Consider the following 15240-nt stretch of genomic DNA (forward strand, 5'->3'; position numbering starts at 1 on the left):
GAAGTGCACCACATTTGGCATACATGTCGACCAAGGCAGTGCGAAGCACGACATATCTTGCAATCAATGCACTCCATGAGACATCTTGTTGCTGGAGAGACACCTTGGCAAAATGTGGAAAGCTTTCGGCCTCTGGCTGAAAGAATATGGCTTGTTATGGGGATGGAAGTTGAAGACATGCACAAATGCATAAATGGGAGGTTAGCTCATGATTTCTTTGCTTAGTTGGTCGGAGTAAGGAGTAACAAAATTCTTGGTCATTGACAGAGGGGGAGGTGTGTGGCGCTTTGGTGGCACTTTGGGCCCGGTTAGCTTGCAATTGGGCAAGACGAAAGCTATGCGGAGACCTACTTGATTGGCTGCGTGCACCATTTCTAAAGTACACAGATTCTGCTCTAGAGTGCTCAGCCTTCTGCCCTTGCTTTGCGCCATCTACAGTGCCTTTCCTAGGACACGACCATGGAAGCTCACAATCGTATTTTGCCACTGCAGTCTAGGGTGTTGTTGTTTCCATCAGTAACATGTGATTGCATCTGGAGAGACACCATCGCTTCGCATCCGCTGAAAAATTCCCAAAGCTCCTTGGCTTTGTCCACTGCAAAAAGCCACATTTGGACATATCCTCCAATCCATGCACTCCTTGTGTAACCCAACGACACGCTTGTGTAATGCCACATGCCTTCAAGGTGCAATGTACGTGATTGCATTTGGAGAGATGCCCTCTCTCTGCATCTTTTGAAAACATTTCTTTTTCTTCTTGATCCTTACCTTGTTGGACATATATTGCAATCAATGCACTCCATGAGACAACATGCATTTGGAGAGACACCCTGGCTTTGCATCAGCTGAAAACGACATAAAGCGTATGTGATTGCATCTGAAGAGACACCCTCGCTTCGCATCCACTGCAGAAAGCCACATTTGGACATATCCTGAAATCCATGCACTCCTTGTGTAACTTGAAGACACGCTTGTGTAATGCCACATGCCCTCAAGGTGCAAGTGTACATGATTGCATTTGGAGAGATACCCTCTCTCTGCATCTACTCAAAATAGATCTTTTTCTTCTTGACCCTAACCTTGTTTGACATATCCAGCAATCAATGCACTCCATGAGACAACATGCATCCAAAGAGACACCCTCGCTTTGCATCAGCTGATAACAGCCCAGAGTGTATGTATTGCATCTTGAGAGACACCCTCTCTGCACACACGCTGAAAAACACCCATAGCTCTTTAGCCCTGCCCAAGTTGGGTATATCTTGCAATTAAGTGCATTTCGAGAGACGACATCCAGACTTTCCCTCAAGGTGCAAGTTTACGTGATTTCATTTGGAGAGATGTCCTCTCTCACCATGCATCTGCTAAAAACAGCTCTCTTGTTGACTCTGATCCTGTTGGACATATCCTGGAATCAATGCACTCCATGAGACAACATTGCATATGGAGAGACACCTCGAGAGACACCCTCACTTCGTATTATCTGAAAACAGCCGAAAGTGTATGCAATTGCATCTGGAGAGGCACCCTCGCTTTGCATCTGCTAAAAGCAACCCAGAGCTCCTTGGCCCTGCTCAAGTTGGGCATATCCCGCAATCAATGCATTTCAAGATACGACATCCCGGATAGGAAGCTCCTCAAGCACTTTTTGTGCTTTATGAAGTACACCACACTTGGCATACATTACCCTGACCCTATTGGACATATCTTGCAATCATTGCATCTATATAGACACCTAGAAAGACACCCTCACTTTAGTTGAAAACTGCCCAGAGTGTTGAGATTGCATCTGGAGAGACACCCTCGCTTCGCATCTGCTAAAAGCAACCCAGAGCTCCTTGGCCTTGCTCAAGTTGGGCATATCCCGCAATCAATGCATTTCAAGATACGACATCTCGGATAGGAAGCTCCTCAAGCACTTTTTGTGCTTTATGAAGTGCACCACACTTGGCATACATTACCCTGACCCTATTGGACATATCTTGCAATCATTGCATCTATATAGACACCTAGAAAGACACCCTCACTTTAGTTGAAAACTGCCCAGAGTGTATGAGATTGCATCTGGAGAGACACCCTCGCTTTGCATCTGCTAAAAGCAACCCAAAGCTCCATGGCCTTGCCCAAGTTGGGCATATCCCACAATCAATGCATTTCAAGATACGACATCCCCTCCTCAAGCACTTTTTGTGCTTTACAAAGTGCACCACATTTGGCACCCATAGAGCGACAAACAATCTCCCTCGTGCTGCCTGCGTAGCTACATAAGATGGGAGATAGAAGATTTTGCCGGCATGGCGTTGTGTGTCACAGAGAGCTAGGAGAGAGGGAGCCCTGCAAACATGTGAACCCACCCCCCGATGGTGCACGCGAGAGCCTCTCTGCTGGTCCAAAGCCCCTCAACTCCATCTCTCACCTACTCTCCCATTACAAAATCCCATTTCCATCCCCTATCCACACACACACACGGTGACACCACCCCTGGTGCATTGCACGCGCTAGATAGCAATGGAGAGACCCTCGGCTATCGTCGTGCTGAAGACGCTCACCTCATTCTAGTCGCGTTGGCACTGGCCCCTTCTGCATCGTGCTTTTGCTCCTCATGGTTGGCTACGAAGCTACGGAGTCTTGCGGGGTCTCTCTCTCTCTCTCTCTCTCTCTCTCTCTCTCTCTCTCTCTCTCTCTCTCTCTCTCTCTCTGTCTCTCTCTCTCTCTCTCTCTCTCTCTCTCTCTCTATTGCCGAGCACCAAACCACACTTGCTAGTTAAAGCTGGTTGCAACACGTGACTGGGGGAGGGGCCAGAATTCTTGCCCGCTTGTGTAATGCCCATATCAGCATCTTGTGTAACACCACATGCCTTCAAGGTGCAAGTCGTGATACCATGGAAATCAAGACATCCTCAATCAACCTAGGTTATGAAGCCTCTAAGTACATGTCATATCCACTCAAAGCAGTGGATATGTGCATATAGCAAGATAAACGTGCACTTGAAAACCATATCATGACCACACATTCAGATGCAAACGACAATCAAATAAATTATTTTCCTTTCCTGCAGGACAATGGGGTGTAACATACGGCCTTTCCTTGCTGATGTAAACTAAAAATCCCAATGAAAAGACAAACACCTTCTTCCAAAGCCGTGCAAGCCAATCCATCAATGTGAACCAAAGTTGCCATGAAATCTAATATGGCATCAAAACTGGCATTAGAAATAGAAGGTCTAAGCAACTTGCATACAAACAAAGCCAATGATTGAGCAACTACTCCTTGGAGCTTCTCACCCCTTTTCATCCTTGAGATGATGCTGATGATAGCAGCATGGAGCTTCACACACACATCCAGCTTGTCAAAGTTGTTGAATGATCCTAAGGCAACATGGCGTTGAGGATGATCAATGGCCAGATGGTGACATCACTGTTTTTCACTCACCTATCAAAAGCTGGTCAGTAGATATATACTTCGTTATCAAGTGGCTCAAAATCTGTGCACGTGATGATTGTGATGAATTGTGTGCGCAATCATGCCACCAGCAAAAAGGTCTCCACATAGCCCCAACTTGGTTCACATGTCCTGCCCCTAGCCCTGTATGGGCTACAATGTATCATTACTATTGAGTGGCGAGGTTGGGCCCAAGACCACATCTACAAACTCGTATAAATTAGCATGCAATAATCCTTTTCAAAGTACAAGCAAACCTGTCAAAAGTAATCACTACTTAAAATCACAACTACCAATAAATTCTAAGGCAAGCAAGCATACTAAATCATGTCCAAAAAGAACACATTGCATGATGGCTGAGAGATGTGACCAAAGAGAGAAATTGAAAGACATTCTGAAGATCTTATGCAGCTTCTAAAGACACACAAATACACTTTCATTAATGTCATACATTCATACCCTTAGGAAAACGATGGAAACTTGCTGCTTTTGAGAAATGCATACTGAAGTGTAGATGTGGACCTGCCATCTAGCTAACACTATTGCACATCATACTGCCAGGCTCTTGAACTTTGAAAGTTCACTGCTTTTGCCATGCTGGATAGTTATCTTTAGCTCCATGATAGAGAAGCCAAGAAGGCAAAGGCCGAGAAAATGCTTACTTGGAGAGTGAGCGCAGGAAGGGGATATCAATCATTTAACAGCCGGGCGGAGCTTTGGAGGTGAGAGGGGGTTGGGGTGGCCTATCTGTTGAAGACGCAGAGAGTGGACGTGTGCCTCCCCAATCTTGTCAGCAGACCCAGTACCTGATTTATTTATCTCAGTATTGACTTCTTTGTGAGGCTGCTTTCCAAGACGGTATTTCTGCAAAACACAGTATTGCTTCAGCGGGGCGAATGGCTGAAAAACTAGGGACAGAATATAAGCATAGTGACCTGCAGGTGGCTTTTTAGGTCCTATCGCAGCATTGTTGAGCACATTGAAGTAATGGGACTGCCTGCACTTGAAGTTGTATCCAGCCACCAATCTTTTGACTGGACGGGGAGAGAGAGAGAGAGAGAGAGAGAGAGAGAGAGAGAGAGAGAGAATGCCACAGGAGGACCTGCTCGTAGGAGCTTGCATCCCTCATCAACCTGCTATGCCATCATCGAGTATACCTCTCTCAAGGCTATGCATGCCTTCCTCCACCTCTGTGTCGCAAAGGATGGTGCATATATGTGTGATGAGAGAGAGAGAGAGAGAGAGAGAGAGAGCACCTTTCAAATTGGGGGTCGCAGAAGCGAACAGAGAGAGTGAGAGAGAGAGAGACAGAGAGAGAGAGAGAGAGAGAGAGAGAGAGAGAGAACATTTCAAATTGAGGCTGACAGAAGCCGTTCTAGCTGAATCCAAAGCTGTGTCGTGCCTCATTGACCTCTGAGGTTCACGGCCTCTCTTTCTTTCTCCCCCACTCTTTATCACGCGTCCTCTCTCTCTTTCTCTCCCTCTTTTGGAACGTCGCAGCTTGCGCCACGTGTAAAGGGTACTCCCCTCCGCCATATTATGTTAGTAGATATATAAGGAGTTTAACTAGGGGTATGGGTAGAGAGAAAGGGGGAAATAGAGGGGTAGAGAAAGAGAAATGAAAAAGAGAGATATAGAGAGGCCAAAATGACCATTACAAACTCGTGAATTTGATACCATGGTTGGGTATGAGTGATCACTGAAACTAAATATTACATTGAATTGTGATAATCATTTTTTGCATTTTTGTGATAGAGATAGAGAGATTTAGGTAGAGGCAAATAGATAGAGAGAGAGAGAGAGAGAGAGAGAGAGAGGAGGTGGAGGAGGAAAAGAAGTCGAGAGATAGGTAGAGAGAAGAAAGAGGGATAGGGATAGAGAGAGAGAAATGAATAGATGCAAGTATACAAAGAGAAGTAGGGGAATGGAGATTGATAGGGATAGATAGAGAGCATGAAAATATTTAGAAAGAGAAGAGATTACCCTAAACCTATGGTAAGAGGGGGGCGGAGAGAGAGAGAGAACCTTTATTGATCTACTTTTATGAAATTTTTCAAGAGCAAGGGGTTTGAGGGTAAGAGGGGCCATGCCGCCACCGAAGGCAATGCCGTTTTGACTAGACTCTAGAGGTGTGGGTGGGAGGCCCTAGGCCTTGGCCCAAGGGCCACCCAATCTCTACCCTACTCATAGCGCTCTCAATTCTCAGTGCAATGGCCTACGCACGTGCGCACGCACACACACACACACACATAGAGGATTCAAATTTCACTCTATCGCTTTCCTTGTTTCTTGAGATCACCCGGATCTTGCCTTGGTGCTTCATCATTTCCTGGATAGTGTTCTTGCTTCACAATGAGTGCCCACTAACTTATCACCCAATGAAAAAAAAAGTGCCTTAAAAACAATTAAAAATACATATGACATTTTTCACTAACAAAACGGGTATGGCCTTAGCTCTTTGGGTAGGACAAAAAGAGAGAAACAAAGCCTCAGAAAGTGTGAAGACAAGAAGGGGAGAGAGAGAGAGAGAGGTGGGAGTGTGTTTCAACTCGCGCGCGTGTGTGTGTGTGTGGGGGGTAAGGGTGTGCAGGTATCAAGCATAGTAGAGCTCTATCTCGGTCGCTTGCTCTCTCTCTCTCTCTCTCTCTCTCTCTCTCTCTCTCTCTCTCTCTCTCTCTCAACTCTCGAAAGGTGAGATCCTAGACTCTAGTAAAAATAAAAAATGCTTTTGGTGTTGCAGACTCACCTTTCAGTTGTGAGTGTGTGCAAAAGGGTCTTTCACATGCCTTGAGACCTCTGTCATGCTTGATCCATACCAAGCTCGAGATTCAAGCTTCCACTCTACTATCGAGCTCCAATTAGATCGTCATCGTGCGGGATTTGCTGTCTGGGTGGAACATACCTCTCAAGAGAAGAAGTAAGAGTGCTCCTTATTCATGTATATGTGTAATGAATAAGGGTAAGTGTGGTCAGTGAATGAACAGACACTAGATGTCCGGCTGCAGGCAAAGACATGCTGCCTTTACCCCAACAAATGTATGTACATTGTATTCCTCGAGCCCATTAATCCTTTGTGCATCACGCTCCCACATTTTAATAAGAAGTACACCATCGGCTTTGCTAGTTAGTTCAACTATGCCAGTCCTTGAATTCCATGGGGTATCCATTTCAATTCCAAAAGTTTCTATTTTCTTGAGGGACTTGCCTCTTCCTTGGCTATGTTTTCTTCATGAGACATGTTTTTGTTTTTCTTATTCCTATCCTCATATGCCTTGTGACACACATTTTGTTGCATAAGAGTGAGATCTTTCCAAACAAAAAAATTTTGCATCTTTCAAATAAATCCAACTATTAGCGAGGATACTCTTTCACTTGGTCTCATCCAACATGGTGTGTATGATTGATCGTTCTCCTGAGTTAGGAGCTCCTTGCTTACCCACTCTATGTGCCCCATAAACGATAACTCCCGACATGCCAATGTGGGCTTTGAAAAAATGTTCAATAATAATGGCAAGAATAAGAGGTGTCTCTGACTTATTTTTGGGAATTCCATGAATAATAATGTTCTTGGAACGTCGCCTCTGTTCTTTCAACTCCTCTACATCCACATTCTCAACATTATTTGTTTGGGCTATGAATTGCATGAGAGAGAAATTGGAAACCACATTGCTACCACAAACATCAGCCCAAGAATTATTTGTGCATACATTTTTCATCTTGTATACATCACGACTCATGGTGTCAAATTTTTCCTCTTTCAATACATGGTCATTCTCCACTTTGCTCATGCACTCCTTCCAAGCATTCAAGTCCATAAGAGAGCGTTGACATTTTTTGACTTTCTCTTCAAGTTGCATCAAACGTATTGTTTGTATCTCAAGTGTCCTTTTGAGATTCTTATTTTCAACAACAAGAACCCTTAGCATGCCATTGTCTATTGCAAGTGCCCATAAGTATTCACCTTGTTTTGTTTATAGTCTCTTGCAATGATACCAAGTATGCCATAGTCATAGTTTTTGATATCGTTGGTGGAGTGGTTGGGTTGCTATTTCCATACTTAAGAGATATTCGACCATTTTCTTCAATGGTTGTGGACCTTGTGGAAGAAGAAAAACCCTTACAAGTGCCAGAAGACATTGTATGGAAAACGAAAGATGATAGTCAACTTCCTCAAACCTATTTTCTTCAAATATGTTGCTGTAGAAAAGCCTTCCATTGCTCAAAAAGTTTCTATTTTTAAATCAATGCATAGAGGGCATTGTGCTCTTCGATTGAGGCTATAGATCACCCAAATTAGAGTTCGGATGAAGAAGTTATGATAAAAATAGTGATTTGTTGTCTACTACGTCAAAAAATGACGAGAGAGAGAGAGAGAGAGAGAGAGAGTAGAATTTTGTAGGTTTTTTCACCTTTGAATTTAAATTGTAAAGGAAAGACCTCTAAATTTTAGAAAAAAATATTTGGAGGAATCACTACATTAATTTAGAAGAAATTTCATAATGTGTAGATTGAATCATACTAAATCTGGTTTTTTTCAAATCTATTCATTTTTTTTGGAGAGAGAGAGAGAGAGAGAGAGAGAGAGAGAGAAATGAAATGAAATGAAATGTTATATTAACGTCTTCAAAAGGCCAGAATGACCTATGAGACCAAACTGATACGAAAGTGGTGAATCTGTTACAATGTCTGGGTACCTTAGTACTAAAGTACTAAGTGTGAAAAGTGAAAAGTGTGAAAATAAATGTGAAAAACTAAATACAAAGTATTAAATAAACTTCTTAGGAGCATTCTGGGTGTCTAGCTAGAATGCTTCTAATCCTTTGTTGTAGTCTCCTCCGATGAAGTGTGCTTCTGCATCTCGGTCGTGGTTGTCTCGATTTCCTAAGCTCAATCGCCCTGTCTCAATGAGGGTGCCTTTGGTATGAATGTGGGTACTCCTTTGTGCTGGCTGCTGGCCTCTTGCTTCTCCTTCCACTCTTGCTTCTCTCGATCTGAAGAAATATGTGATCTGCCTCTAAGGCTGTAGTGCTCTTTGTCTTCTCATTAGATTATCCCTGTGCCGATGTAGTTCCAGTAGGTACAAGCCTAAGCATCTTTGATCTTGGTATTGCATGACTCTATCTAGAGGTCCAAAGCCTTCTTTAAATAGTCAATGGAAACGCCCACGTATCTCATAGTATACGGTGCAATGGCATATGTAGTGTAATTCTGTCTCCGGCTCCATTCCGCATAACTTGCAAATTTTGCTCGCAGGTGGGATTCCCCTAAATCTGCCAAATTCAATTTCCAGCTGGTGTGAGGATGTACGAATTTGACCAATAGCACATCTCAAACCATGAGACAGGTGGGTATCCATGTAGCTCGGGCGAATCACAAATCCATCTTTAGATAGCTGTAGGAAGTTTTCTTTGTAGTCGGCCATCTTCATGTCCAATTCTTGTGTAGGGTCTACCCATGTCCTCTTAGTATCCAACTGTATAAGATCCTGACGAATGATTTTATTAATCTCCGTTCGTGTAATTGCTAGTGATGGAGCCTCAAGAGAGTATTGGAAGGGGGGTAATCTTTCCATACTGAACCCGTGTCTCTGAAACCATGAGGACAGTTGCGCATACCAGCATGATGTATCCCCTTTCATTGCTAATTGTCGAGAGCCCATTAGGTGAAATTTGGACTCACAAAGGGGCCCTTTAAGGAGTTTGACTTTAGCTCTCTCTACCAAAACGGGCGCATGGATAAATTTTTGCAAACAAACTCTAAAGTTGGTGGAGGTTTGACAGTTAGAATGTCCTCTTCAAGATCTATCTACTGATATATACACGCCATGAGATTCCTCATATTTTAGAAGATTCTTTTTTTGATTCACTTAGATTTCGACAGAGTTGTCACATCATAGGTGAATCAAAAAAATAATCTTCTAAAATATGAGGAATCTCATGGCGTGCTATATATCAGTAGATAGAGCTTGAAGAGGACATTCTAACTGTCAAACCTCCGCTAACTTTGGAGTTTGTTTGTAAAAATTTATCCATGCACCCGTTTTGGTAGAGAGAGGTAAAGTCAAACTCCTTAAAGGGCCCCTTTGTGAGTCCAAATTTCACCTAATTCGGATTCGAGGGCCAGTCTAGTATATCAACAATTATTTGTATCCCACAAACCATGTATAAAGGACACTGATCTTGTAAGAGCTTCAATTTCTATCGGAGGGGCAACTAGTTCCGCTCGGGTAATCACGTGTGGTACGGAGGCCTTGGCTCTAATCATTCGGGAAATCATAGATACCAAAGGTCTCTCCATTGACTTCCAATTATGTTGATCCACAGATGGTCCCCAAATATGGACCCCATAAAGCATAGCCAAAGCCACCACAGTATCAAAGAGCTAAAGTTTTGTTTGTGGTTCCTGAAACTGCACTTGTGAACGCATCCTCTCCAACCCTCCCAAGGTCGTAGAGGCTCTGGAAAATCTAGCATCCGCTGCTTTCTTAAGAGTAAACTTCGGTCCTGCAAATACCACACCAAGGTATGTGTATGCATCTGTGTACTCTACTGTATCTTGACCATATGCAAATGTAGGTGCCGATCTCCTAACCCACTGCGGTGTGGTGTTAAACACCACAACTTTGGTTTTACCCAAGTTTACCTACAGTTCACTGTCCTCCGCGAATTTATGTAATGCATCTAGCTGCCTTTGCATTCCATTTGGTGATTCTGCTATCAATACAATATAATCTGCATACAACAACAAAGGGATCCATGACCCTCCAAGTTGAGCACCTATGTCACCCTCTCTATCATTGTAATCTGATACCTCATCTATGTACATACCAAATAAAGTAGGGGACAGTGGGCATCCCTGCTTTACTCCAACGGTGGAATGAGCAATGTCGAAATCCCCTTCTGGAGTACGTACATAACCAGTTACTGACCTGTATAAGGCCATGATCCCCCAAATAATCTCTTTGGGGACCCCTAACTCTTGCATCCTGCGCATCAATCTGGCCCTTGGTACTGTATCAAAAGCTTTTCGAAAATCCACAAAGCAACAATACATCCTTCTCCCGCTTGTTCTTCCTTCCTCAATAATGGCTCTGAGTGTGAGAATATGATCTAAAGTGGAATAACCCCTCCCGAATCCAGCTTGTCCCGTTGCCCTTATGCCCTCATTCTCTGCCCATCTACTCAATTTTTGTTCAAGAATGGATGCGTAGAGTCGGGTCAATGTGTGACCTACCAAAATGGTACGGTAGTTCCCGGGTATCATAGAATCCCTTGATTTAAAAATAGGTACGATAGTAGATAATTTCCAAGATTCAGGTAATCCTTCACACATGACCCGATTAAACAGACGAGCAAGGACTTCTGAAAGTAGATCCCTGGCATGGATCAGATGTTCTGCTACTAAACCATCATGATCATATGCTCTTCTTGTTTTCATCTTATCAATAGCTTTTTTCACCATTTTCGTAGTAAAGAAAGTACTAGTAGCAGGGCATGGCTCTAGCGGATCTGGTAATGGAGGCTGTCCAAATACCATATATAATGATGTTACATATTGACCCCAAATCTCAAGAGAAGTAATCGTCGGAGGCGGTGAGTGCTCGTGAATTAAACACCAGGCCTCATGTGAGTCCTGACTCAAGAAGAGCTGATATAAATCCTTCTCCAGTTTGGCTAAGAATGCTCTTTTCTTGCGACGTACTATACGCCGAAGAACAATCCGAGATTGCTTATATGTGATGATCCCAAGTGTAAGCTCTTTCTGGACCTGGGTTCTTGTCTCTCTGCATTCCTTGTCATACCAACTGTTTTGAGGCATGTTCCCAGATCCTCTCTTCTGATCAGGTTGAGTATGTGGGTATGCCTCTTGTGCTGCTCCATGTAGTATCTTTGTTAACTGAGAAGTAATCTCCTCTACAGTCTATACTGGCTCTGCTGCCCACATCCTATTATAGATCTTTTCCACATAGACTGAATCAGTCTCTCGCGTGAAAGTATATATTGTGTGTGTCTTCTTCCTTTGTGCTTGAGAGGCATTGTATTGGAAGGAGATTGATAGGGTCAAGAGAGCATGATCCACTGCAATCCCAACCGGTCTGGGTCCCACCTTAAAGTCCTCGATACTAGAAATAAAGCTTGGTGAAGTCATGACATAATCCACTGTACTGGCCCCATGCCTGTGCGGGAAGCTTGTGAATCCCCCAGCTAAAGGGAAATTCTCTAGACCATTAAGTATGGCCAAACCATGTATAGTTGCCATCTCCATGAGATGTCTCCCATATTCAGTGTGTTCTTTATCCTTTGAGTTTCTAGTAAGCCTCCTCTGTGATAAATCCACTTCTCTGAGCATTTCCTCATAAGTATCATAGAATACTGCTTGAGAGTTGGCCGTTCTGGCATTAAAGTCTCCTAAGAGAACGATGTCTCATCTCTAGAGAACTCCCATATGTCATTATTCAATATGGAGAAAGGGGACTGTCCTTTAGGTGGGGAGTAGACTGATGTACTTGGAGGGAAGTAGCATATAGCGATATATAGAAATCTACCTCTCTCGGCTCTCATTCTCACCCACATATACATTGCTTGCTCATCTTTCCTGATAATCTGTAGTAGTGGTTTCAGCTCCTCTTTAAATAAGACTGCTAGTCCTCCTGAACCCCGGCTACCCCGTAGAGATCTCTTGTCTGGTCGACCAGCTGTTTCCCATAAATAACCCTTCACATGTGGCATAAGCTGTCCCGGTATCTGGTGTCATCCCTCATATAGTTTAGCTCTGATTTGAGCATCACCTGGACCTTCTCCATCATTAGCTCATCATGTATCCTGGAGGTTTTCTGTCATAATAATCAATATCTAATTCTCCTAAATGATTTTCTCATATTAAACTGATCATTTAATGTGGGGAAGTGCCAAGGGAGAAAAAGCTAGAATATTGGTTAAGTTAGCAGACCGGCCACAGTAGGGATCCAAAGGAGGGAAAATAGGGATCCAAAGGGGGGGCCATCTGCAAAAGAGCCATGTGAAACAATGGGCTAAAAAGACCCTAAGGTTCAGCCCATTAAGACTTCCAAAATGCTAAGGTTCCAAAATTCAAAGGTTGTGTCCAAAGGTCAACCTTAGGGAAAATTGGATGCTTAGTGTGTATCTTCCCAAGAGTGTGTTTCGGGTCGTTATAGAGGCACTGTGTGTGTTTTCATCCCGCTCACATTCTTTTGGCGCCCCCACGGAGGATCTTCTTCGAGTACCTTCTGCTTCGAGCTTCAAGCTTCGAGATTCGGGATTACAGGTTATAGGTTACAGGCTACAGGTACAGGTATAGGTGATTCACACAGGTACAGGTAGCTGGAGTACAATGATATACTAGCAGTGACAAAAAGTCTTTCTACATCCCTACATGGGAGGGGGCGAGCCCCAAAGCTAGGGGATGAGAGAGAAAGCCACACACACACACACAGGCTCCCTTTACACAAAGGGAATGAGGGACACATGTCAGCTCCCTAGGCCAGATGCCCACAAGGTGTGCCCAATTCCTATTGGAAGACCCTTGAAGTGGACCAATGAGAATTAGGCTAGAGTAAATCTAGTTTAATTAATTTAAAAACATTTAATAAAAGAAACCAATAAGAATTAAGTGTCCTAGAAGACTATTGGGCAGTCTCCCAAGGGGTCCAATGAGCATTCAGGAGCCCCATGGCTTGCCTGATTCCTATTGGCCAGGAGGCAAAGGGGTCCAATGAGAGTTTAGTTTAATTATTTAATTATCTAAAGCTCTCACAAAAGGGGAAAGGGGGACACATGTCTGAAGGCTATCACTTATGCTGCTTAATCCCTATTGGCTTGACCTGGGGAGGTCCAATGAGGCAAAAGCCAGACTAATTTAGTAGCTAGGGCTCGCCCAAGAGAGAGGGGGGGCTGATTTTTGCTTGGCAGAAACACACACACTCTCACACTGGACCATGTGTGAAGGGAAAATACTCTATCTCCTCCCAAGCTTTAATGGAGAGCTCATCACCTACTCCAAGCTTGTGAGATAGAAGCCTACATCAACACTCTCTTGGCATGTGGATGCAAATCCAACCAAGAGTCAAGCTTCAATGCATGCTCATCTTCTCTACCAAGCTAATTACTAAGCTAAGCTATGCTAATATGAGTGATTATGTGAGGAGATGTACTTCTTTCTCGTAAGATACTTCTTTTTCCTCTCAATCTACTCTCATACCTTGCTAGCTCTCACCATCTTCGAAGGTGTGTGAGGTCTTGGGTCTGAGAACGGGGATAATTCAAGTTGTGTTTGATTAAGTGTTTTGCTTGGTGTATGAAGCTTCCATCTTCATTGCACTAGCTAGTCTTGAAGGAACACAAAGAATTGTATTGTACAATGTCTCTCTTGATGGGAGAAACCATAATACAAAGCCTTTTGGAGGGGGGACCGGCTCCATGCAAATCCGGTCCTCAACTGTTGTCAATAGCTTAATTGCTCTCTCTTTTGAAAGTATTGTCGATGCTATCTAACTAGGTGTTATGCTTTTTGTTGCTCTCTCCACCCAAGCACTCTTGTAATTCTCATTAGGAATCAACTCTAATGAAATGCTCACTATGTTCATGCTAATTTCCGCTACACATAAGATTTTAGGCCATTAAATGTTACATTGGTATCAGAGCTCAAGGTTTCTGAGAGAGAGAGAGAGAGAGAGAGAGAGAGAGAGAGAGAGAGAGAGAGATCTTTGAGGTTTCTTGGGCTTGTTCCTACCATGTTAAAATTTTCTCTTGTTAATGGCAAAGAGGAGAGTTCCTGCAACTCAAGGGTTGGAGTCAGTGGGTGAGCTGGTTGAGGGAAGTGGCACCCAACAGATCGGGGTGGGGGTGGTGTGGAGAGGGAGACACATGGTAGCTTTTATAACAACATTATCTATTTATATAAGTGACACTTTTTTTTACTCCGACTTTTAATTAGTTCCCGTTAAAAATAATGATTGTTATTTTCTTTTAAGGTGGTGCGGATCTCTAACAAGCATAAACATGTATATGTCACAATTGCCTACATGAGAAAATGCCTAGTTAATATTTCTCTTACAAAAAATAGAAAGATAGCTTGCCAAGTGGCACTAATTGACAAGCTTTAACAGTTCACATTTGCTCCTAGGCGTAATAGTTCCATGCTGTACTATGGAGTCTCAAGTCTTGAGTTCAAGACTCATCGGATAGATCTTTGAGGTCTATTGGGAGTGTTTGCACAACATTAAAGTTTCTCTTCTTCTTCATTACGAAAAGGCTATGACCCAAGCCTAGTCTGATACAAGGGCATGGTCACGCAATGCCTATTTATTTGTAAGCCTGGGACATGAAAGCAATGTGCATCCATGAGAGAGAAACATGGAGCTGATTGGCAGTGGAAATGCGTAGTTTTGTAATTGTGCCTTTTTTAGGCACAATTACAAAACTATGCCGGTGGAAAGCTGTTCGCCATCAGAGAGTGCTGGAGGAAACTAAGTCTCGCGTGATCATAGCCTAAGAGGTGTTTTGCATTGCGCATGAGTTAACCCCGGCTGCCCATGTCATTACCGAATTTCACCATCGCCGTCCTCTCACTACAAGAAGAGCCAGAATTACACGAAGCCCCACCACATTTTTTTGTTTCAGCAGCAAAAAGACAATTTTGCGTGCCTCACCTCTATCCCTGCCCTGCTGCATTTGAAATACCTATAAGCTCCTTGGTGTGTGCAAATACTCTAAGCAAGAGAGTATGCGCACGTGAGGTAAAGTTCTCGAGCTGCGTGATCATTGATGAGGATCTTGTGA

At 43.4% G+C, this 15240-nt stretch overlaps 1 long non-coding RNA gene across 2 annotated transcripts; it reads right to left on the reverse strand.

Annotated features, from left to right (window-relative positions):
* Positions 1 to 3462: 3462 nt before the first annotated feature.
* Positions 3463 to 4848, reverse strand: LOC147418633 (uncharacterized). 2 transcript variants are annotated; one of them, XR_015187311.1, is made up of 3 exons: positions 4378 to 4840; positions 3902 to 4306; positions 3463 to 3699 (listed from the first exon to the last, which is right to left on the reverse strand). It is a non-coding gene; the product is annotated as an uncharacterized LOC147418633 (long non-coding RNA). The 2 variants fall into 2 exon arrangements; XR_015187310.1 differs by lacking the exon at positions 3463 to 3699 and having other exon boundaries at positions 3852 to 4306; positions 4378 to 4848.
* Between the last annotated feature and the right edge of the window lie 10392 nt (positions 4849 to 15240).

Source organism: Adiantum capillus-veneris, chromosome 30, assembly GCF_014529385.1.
Source record: "Adiantum capillus-veneris isolate H3 chromosome 30, ASM1452938v2, whole genome shotgun sequence".
NCBI lineage: Eukaryota > Viridiplantae > Streptophyta > Polypodiopsida > Polypodiales > Pteridaceae > Adiantum > Adiantum capillus-veneris.